Source organism: Cryptomeria japonica, chromosome 1 (genome assembly GCF_030272615.1).
Source record: "Cryptomeria japonica chromosome 1, Sugi_1.0, whole genome shotgun sequence".
Classification (NCBI taxonomy): Eukaryota; Viridiplantae; Streptophyta; class Pinopsida; order Cupressales; family Cupressaceae; genus Cryptomeria; species Cryptomeria japonica.
Window position 1 is genome coordinate 207,758,079 of NC_081405.1, and position 8,713 is coordinate 207,766,791.

Here is an 8,713-nt window from a genome sequence, read left to right on the forward strand (position 1 = left end):
GTTTTATCAGTTATTCTGATAAAAGGTTTTAAGTGCTTTAATTCACATAATCTTTTAACAACTGATTCACCCCCCCTCTTAGTTGTTCACCGGTTAAACCTAACAAGATGAAGAAAGGTCAAGTGTACCCACTTGATTATTTGCAATCGAATATTTGGGTAAAGTAGGCAAAGGAGTACCTCTCTTTGCAAGAGTTACCAGAAATTGAGGTGTACCCTTTGCTTTGATTTAATCACCAGACTACTGATCAAGCTGGTTAGGAACTTGCAAATGAGTGAATAATGAAAATGCTTCACTCTCACGTTCTACTTCGGCTTCCTGGAATTGCAAAAATGGGATACTAGAGTCACCAACTAATTCTCCTTCTTCTTTCTAAAAGGAATTAACTAAGTCTTCAAGTGGAAGATCTTAAACAACATTGTCACCTTGTTTGGTCTCATAATAACCCACTGAAGCATTAAAACGAGGTGCTTTGAGAGTCAATCTCTTGGGAGGAGGAGGCAACTTATTTTGGTTTCTATCTGCATAGCTAGAAGCATTATTTGGGTAAGTCCTTCATGGAACATCTTTGTATAGGGCAAGGAAAGATGCCTGAGAAATCTTCTTTTTCAAAGCAAGAACCTTGTTTGCAAGTCTCTGCACCATAGAATCAGTATTACCTATAGGAGAAAAACTTAAAGCTTCTTGAGAAGAAAAAATTACTTTGGTTTTGTTGGGATCTTTCTCAATCTTTCTAGCTAAGATTAAATGATCTTCCATTTCTACAGCTTGAGATTGAGCTATTGTCAAATTTGTCAGAGGTGTTCTTCTTAATAAGAAGCTAAGTTCTAGAAATTATGCATTTATAAAGAAACATTTCAAATTTTCCTCAGTAGGTTGAGAAGTAGTGGGAATTTGGTTCTTCAATTTGTTGAACTTAGCTACAAAATCCCTCATAGGTTCATGTGGCTCTTTCCTCATGGAAGTTAGTTGAGCTAAAAGAGCATGTGCATCTTCGGCTAGCTTAAAACATGCTTCAAATTGAGTCTTAAGCATGTCCCAAGTTGTAATTGTTTGAGGTGTCAGGTGATAAAACCAATCAATAGTAGCACCTTGTAGAGTCTCAATAAAAAGACATATGGCTACATCTTCAAATTCAATGCCAAGAATCCCACATGTTGTTACAAGTGTTGTTGTCGTTGCACCAAAAGATCGACCTGTCAATGCCTGATACAACCACTAGACTTATAGAATCCACATGAGGTAGTTAAGCCATGTCACAAACTTGAGCATTGTGCTGCATGCATAAGGAGACCAAGGGTGCACACCTTACAACAATCCCCTCTTCCAACACCAGTGAGGGGTTTGAACCTGTGACCAAGCTTTGATACTATTTGTTACAAGTGTGGTTGTCATTGCACCAAAAGATCGACCTATCAATGCTCAATACAACCACTAGACTTATATAATCCACACGAGGTGGTTAAGCCATGCCACAAACTGAGTGTTGCACTGCACAAGACAAGGATACCAAAGACGCCTTGCAACACATGCAATATGAAATGATGCAATATGTTCATCCAAGTGTTTCTTACCATCCCCAAAGAATTTGGGAATATTTTTCCTTGACCCTTATAGAAGAGGATGAAGTGGTGGAGTTAAAGTTAGAGGACCAAAATTTTGTCCACATGGTCCTAATTTATCTATCACAATAGGTTGTATTGGTTAAAATGGGGGAATTACAAACCTTAGTATTTGTGGAACTATGAAAGGCCTTGGTGCATGTGAAACTTCACTTGGAATAGGAGATCTCTGACTTGTAGGTGGAAAACTCCTTGTTCTCTGAAGAGAAGAACTTGCATACAAAAGTAAGTAATCAAAATGATGTTTTCGTAGAAGCTCAAAGATTGGATAAAAACACCTTGATTTTTCCACCCTCGAGTATAGATTTGTCCAACTAGAGTAGAAACTAGTTGTAGCTCATGTCACCAACAGATTCGCTAAAAAATTGTTGGGTGAAATATTGTAAACTAATGAAGGTTCACAAAACATGTGTTTCATGACAGCACACGAGATGATATCTCTTAGAAGGCAAGATATAACCCATCCTAATTATAAGGGAAAGCTACCCCTTTCTACTGAAATTACTTTATATTTCACCTACCTGCTAACTTTACACTAATCCTATTGCAAGGTGTGCATCCTTGGTCTCCTTGTACTATGAAACACAGTGCTCGGGTTTGTGACATGGCTTAACCACCTCCTGTAGATTCTATAATTCTAGTGGTTGTATCGGGCATCAATAGGTTGATCTTTTGGTGCAACGACAGCCACACTTGTAACAAGTGGTATCAAAGCTTGGTCACAAGTTCAAACCCCTCACTTGAGCTGGGGGAGATTGTTGCAAGGTGTGCGCCCTTGGTCTCCATATGTTGTGCAATGCAACGCTTGGGTTTGTGACATGGCTTAACTGCCTCCTATGGATTCTATAAGTCTAGTGGTTGTATCGAGCATTAATAGGTTGATCTTTTGGTACAACAACAACCGCACTTGTAACAAATCCAAGATACAATAACAACTTAGTTCTATTCTTTGAGAACTAGTTAAATTTAATTATGTTTTAAGAATATATTTTTCCTTAACTTTAATAACTTAAAACCTTGCAGTAATATTAAATTAATCTACTTGGGAAGTAAAGTATCCATGAAATAACAAATCCTTACGGTACTTCTCTATTATAAAAATGACATAGGGATGAGAATTTGCACACTTAAGAACTCAAATATTCTTTCTATGTACTAAAATTCCTATCAACCATTGTAACCCAAATATACTGTTAGCTCAAAGACTCACAAGTATATTGAAAGATATTCTACTCTAACTAGATGGTCTGTATAGCACAAAGACTCTACTTTCTATCTTTCAAATACAATTTATAGAGATAACTTGTAAAAGCTCAAAGACTTAAAGCAATTTTCCATCAACTAATTTCCAATTTTTGAATTTCCAAAGTAACTCAAAGATTACTTGTAAAGACTCAAAATTTCTTCAATATTTAACACCAATAACTATATCCACTTTTAATCATTTAAGAACATATGATACCAATGACATAAGAACATTCATACCACATAAAAGATTGAACTCAAACAAAGTTTGAATGCCAAGCTCTTCTCTTTCTTGATTAAATTGTAAATTTATAAAATGAACACCAAGTCTCAATTTGCTCTTCACTTTGGCAGAGTTTTATTGCATAAACAAAGATGGAAAAAAGATCCTTATTACAATAATAACCCTCATATATATAGAAGAGGGGTGTAGCATGAAAATAGGAAATTATAACTAATTATAAGACTAAGTCAAAAGAAGAGTTCAAATTGATTTAGGACTTCTGCACACAACAGGTGCACATGAGCAATTAAAAAATTACACCTGAAGTGTCAATGGATAAAATAAAATGCTACTAGGAAGATCATGAAAATTACTAAGTGTCATTTTCCCTTAAGTTGAATCTCATTTCTGGAATTCCTCAAACTTCTACAAAGCACACTTCATCTAAACTCCATCGGGTCCCTAGGTATTACTGGTGATGACCTTGACCCTAGTGATGGAATCTTCTAAGTCAATGCAACACTTCTTGTGTTTCCTTAAAATAGTATCCAAAAAATTCAAGATGAATTGGAGATCAACCAATTTATCAGTCAAGGACAAAGAGAAATCCTCCTAGTTAGCTTTGATAGTCACAAGCAACCTAAATTCTTTGATGATTTTATTTGTATCAAACACCTTTTCATTCTCATCAAGGAAAGCACATGGAATCTCAAAGATTTTTGCTCCAATCTCTTTCTTTTTATCCACACATTCTTTTAGGGCCTTCCTCATATCCTTGACTAGATGCTCAAGAATATTCATCTGGTGTTCCATGGCCTCTAGCTACTCAATGTAAATGCGTCGTGAAGGAATGACACCATTTTGGATGAGATCATCTGAATCATAATCTTAAAACTTCAACCGAGCTTCAAAAACCTTTTCTTCTATTTCAAGCTCCTAGGAGAAGACTTCTATAGTGTTATCAATCTTTTCTTTCATTGCATCAAGGTTATTGACTATGGTGCAGGTTGAACTTAAGAGTCGTGTTCCTTGACTCAACACCTAATCCATCCATTCTCCTAAAACTCTGCTTCATGATGTTGCTTTCTCAACCCTTCTAACAACCTGTTCATCTAAGGATGAAGCTACTAGTTCAACAACTTCTGAAATTTTTGTCACTTTAATGACAATTGAGGTGATTTGATCAATTTGTGCTTTGCATTGATCTTTCTTGACCTTATCTTCATCATACCTTGCAACAAGAGCTTCCAAAGCTAATATGACATCACCTAAAGCAGAATTATGAATTTGTTTTCCCAGCTCAATCCTTTGATTGGCATAGTTTGAATCCTAGACCTGGCTAATAACAACATCTTGAGGAGCAACAACATTAACATGCTTATTCCTATTCTTGTCAAGCTTTACCCTTGACAAAGTTTTAGTTTTCTTAACAATCTTGGGTTTGATAGGATCAAGTTTTCCGAAATCAAAATCTTTAGGACAGATAGCTTGCTTCTTTCTTTTTGGCACATTAGACATCAACCGAGGTGGTAAAGTTGAATCATCATTCTCACCTACTACCACATCCTAAGAGGGATTGATAGAATCCTGAATGGTGGTGGTTACTATAGGTGATTTCATTGTAACAACATGGGAAGGATTTTCAAGGGACGATTCATTAGATCTAGGAGCCGAATCATTCATGAATTTATCAAAATCATCCATCATAGTCGTAGACACTTCAAACAAAGTAGGAAAAGCTGAGAAGACATTCTCAATATTGTCATGAGGAGTGTCTAGGGAAGATTCACTAGCACTAGTGGGTGATACATGAATAAAATTTGAAGGAGAAACACAAGTAACTACTCGAGGCTTGGGCTCAGAAGTAGAAACAGGAACCTGTAACATAGATGAAGAAGGAAATACCTAGGGTAAAGATTCATCTGCTTGTAACAATTCCTCTTCATTAAGTCCACTTTGTTCATGATCATCTTCTTGCTATTTTTCTAATTGATCAATTTTAATCAGTTCTTCATCAGGATGCTCACCTTCCTCTTGTTCATTTGGTGCTTTAGACTCTTGTGTCTCATGAACACTAGAGGCTGATGGATCTCCTTGCGTTTTCCCTTTCTTAGTTCCAACTATGAAGTTCAATTTGGGAGCTTTTCCTAGAGTAGTAGGATCATGTCTATTCTTGGTTCTAATTTCTAATCATTTTCCCATTGGGGCAACAATGTCATCATCAAAACTAGAAGAGAATAGTTTCAATGGAACACCGTGTAGATTCAACCAAACATTATTATTTGTAAGAATACTTTGTAACCACTTCTTGATGGAAGTACATTCCTTTTGCGACCATTGAATGAGAGGAAAAGGAGTAGAAGAACCCTTGTTCTTCTCATACATAGGATCTAAGATGTCCCCATCTTCCTTAAGATCACCAAGAACATCATCAAGACCAATATTTTTAATTTTCTCAACTATCAACTAATAATAGTCAAGTTTTATTACATCATGTCCAGACATGCAATCGGCCCAAACATCTTCTATTCGATGTACATGAACATATTCCTTCTTTAGTTTATTTCTCATTCCTTTGTAGTCAAAGTTCATCCTAGCTTTGAAGAACCTCATGGTAACTCTTCTCATCTCCTCTTCCATTGCTCTGGCTTTGTAGATAGAGTTGATGGAATATCTACTAATGGAAAGAGAGAATTTTAAACCTTTTTTATGAGAACCTGATTGGGCCTCATGCACCACATTCATTTGATGAGCTAGCTCCATCAATACAATCTCATTAGATGGGTACCTTGGGAGCATGAATGGCTCACCAACAAAAAAACCAACCCTAAGGTATCTGAAGGTTGGGAATTGGAGGAACATGCATCCATATTGATTGACCACCTCCCAAGAATGATCAGATACCCTTTTATTGTACAAGGTCTTGTTCAACATTACCATATTATAATGACCGAAGAATGTATTGTTTACCCTTCAGAAATGACCAAGACTATTTTAAAATACCAACTAGGAATAGTATTTATGTACCTCAATTTTCCTCCTATCATCAGTTGTAGACAACCTAGGGAAATATCTCATTGAAGTCGTAGTGTACACCAATTATTAAGTCATGTATAACTTGAGTGTGGTGGGTACCTTGGTGAGTTGTTCATAAATAGAATCACTGATATGTTTTCCCCATAATATCTTCTCTTTGTTTTTCCTGATCACATGAATGTAGTGATACATTCATTTATAGAAAGTATTGGAGGTGGGAAGTCCTTTAACTCTGCTCAAAAGAGTTATTAAATCATTGACTTCTTCAATGAAATCACATCGGAGAAGAGTTTCTGGCCATCTTGCAATGGTAGGTCTCGGGGTTTTTAGCCAATTACCATTCATATTCTTTCTGCACTTGTCAGAATTTCTATCAAAATAAGCTATATCCAATTGCATTGTAATATCAAAATATTTCTCAATACTGGGACACTTAAAGACTAAAATAAAGAATTCCTCTTCAAGCCTAATCAATTTCTTCCCAGTTTCATCCTTTACACTTCTACTGATTTGATCAAAGTGATTTGCAACTACCATCATGAACTCAGGGTCTTGAGCAAACATGGGGAAAGATTCTACCAAATGGATACCACTATTGATGATGGATTCCATCAGATGATACGAAGGAGGCTACTCAATCCTCTTTAGAAATTCAGATAGGTCAACATGAGTTATCTTTGTATTCCTTATATGATCAATGTTAGATATGATTGAAGACGGTTGAAAGACCGGATGAGGTTCTTGCTTCTTGAATTTCATCACCCTCTTGTTTGGGGAAGCTTACAAGGATAAAACCTATTGCAAAGCATCCATAGAGCATTGAAACCACAAATGGGCAAAAATTTGTGGGGTGACCTTGATTTTCATAATACAAAAATTGAGGATAACATGGTCATTTCCCCTCCTTTCTCTAACTAGATGGATATTTGAGGTACATATTTCAAGGGGGAGATTTAGTACTTATCCTTTGTCTCCTAGATTAATGTCAGTACTGCTCTCAGGGGGAGCAATAGAGTATGTGGTGTCTATTGAGTGTTAGATGATCAATATGTCATGTTGTGTCCTTTGTCTTTAATGTCAAAGAGGGAGAAATGGAGAGATTTATTGAAGAAGGAGAATTTTTGTTTTTCCATCAATGATAAAGGGGGATTTTATTGGAAATCTGAGTTGTTTGATTGATATTAGAGTTTGGTTGCCATTAATATCAAAATTGGTTGGCTGGATCGAATTTGGTCTAGATATTATCTTGCACTATTGCAAGTGTCTTTTTCCAGTGTTTGGTGTTGTTGTTGAGTTTGATGCTTTGGTTTATATGGAGGAAAGATGTTTTAATGTATGCAAGAAACAATATTTAATGTCTTATTGGTAGAATTCTTTGCATTTCTCCAGATGGTAAAGATTATGTTTTATGGAGTGCAAAAGTTAGTTGTTACTATTCTCTAATAGTAAGGGTGTCTATCAAATGGATCCAGAAAGTATTTGGTGGCCTCTAAATATGTTCGATCTTATGTTGTGGTTTATGAACATGTTTGTGTGGTTTGTGTAGTGCTTTTAGTTAATTACTGTGGTGGTGTTTCTATTCTACAAGTGAGCTTTGTTGGTTTACAACTTTGTATATTCAGTTATGTTATGGTTTAGTGTGTGTGGTTGAATTATCTTGTTTGGATCATACCTTTTGGTTCAGATATATATTGAAGGTTGAGTTAGAACATTTCTATGGGTCCTACCATGTTGGGTAGAGATCTGGGTTAGGTAATTTTTATTGGAAGATGTCTTTTGGTTGCCTGAGTGCTAAGCCTTATTGCTTATCTACATGTTTCATTTGGTGATGACTTTAGAAGATGTGTTTGTGTGTGTGGTTCATCAGATTTGTCTCGGAAGTATTATTGTGATGTTTATGGTCCCCTCTTTCTCCTAGAGTAGACCGCTTTGAGTATTTTTGGTTTGGGTGGCTTGTTTTGTGTAATAATGCTTACTTTATTATTGGATGACCCTAAATTAGGTTTTTTACAATCTATCTTATATTTAAGGAGTGTGAATGTATGAGTTGTGTATAGAATATTGTTTGAATTGATGAGAAGCAAATATGAATAATGTGCAAGCATATTTGAGATTGTAGATGTGTGGAAGTCAGTTTGTGAAAATATTTGAAGGTGATACATTCAGTGAGATAGTATGTTGTGATAGTGGTGGTCATTAGAGATGTTTTCCATGATGTTGGTCGCTTGTGTCGCAAGGTGTGTTCCCTTGGTCTCCTTGTGTTGTGTAGAGCAGTGCTTGGGTTTGTGACATGGATTAACCACCTCCTGTGGATTTAATAAGTCTAGTGATTGTATCAGGCATTAACAAGTTGATATTTTGGTGCAATGACAACCACATTTGTAACAAGTGGTATCAAAGTTTGGTCATAGGTTCAAACCCCTCACTTGCACTGGGGGAGATTGTTGCAAGATGTGCACCCTTGATCTCCTTGTGTTGTGCAATACAACGCTTGGGTTTGTGGCATGGCTTAACCACCTCCTGTGGATTTTATGTCTAGTGGCAACAACTGTACTTGTAACAATTTGACATAGAGGTTCAAGGCAAA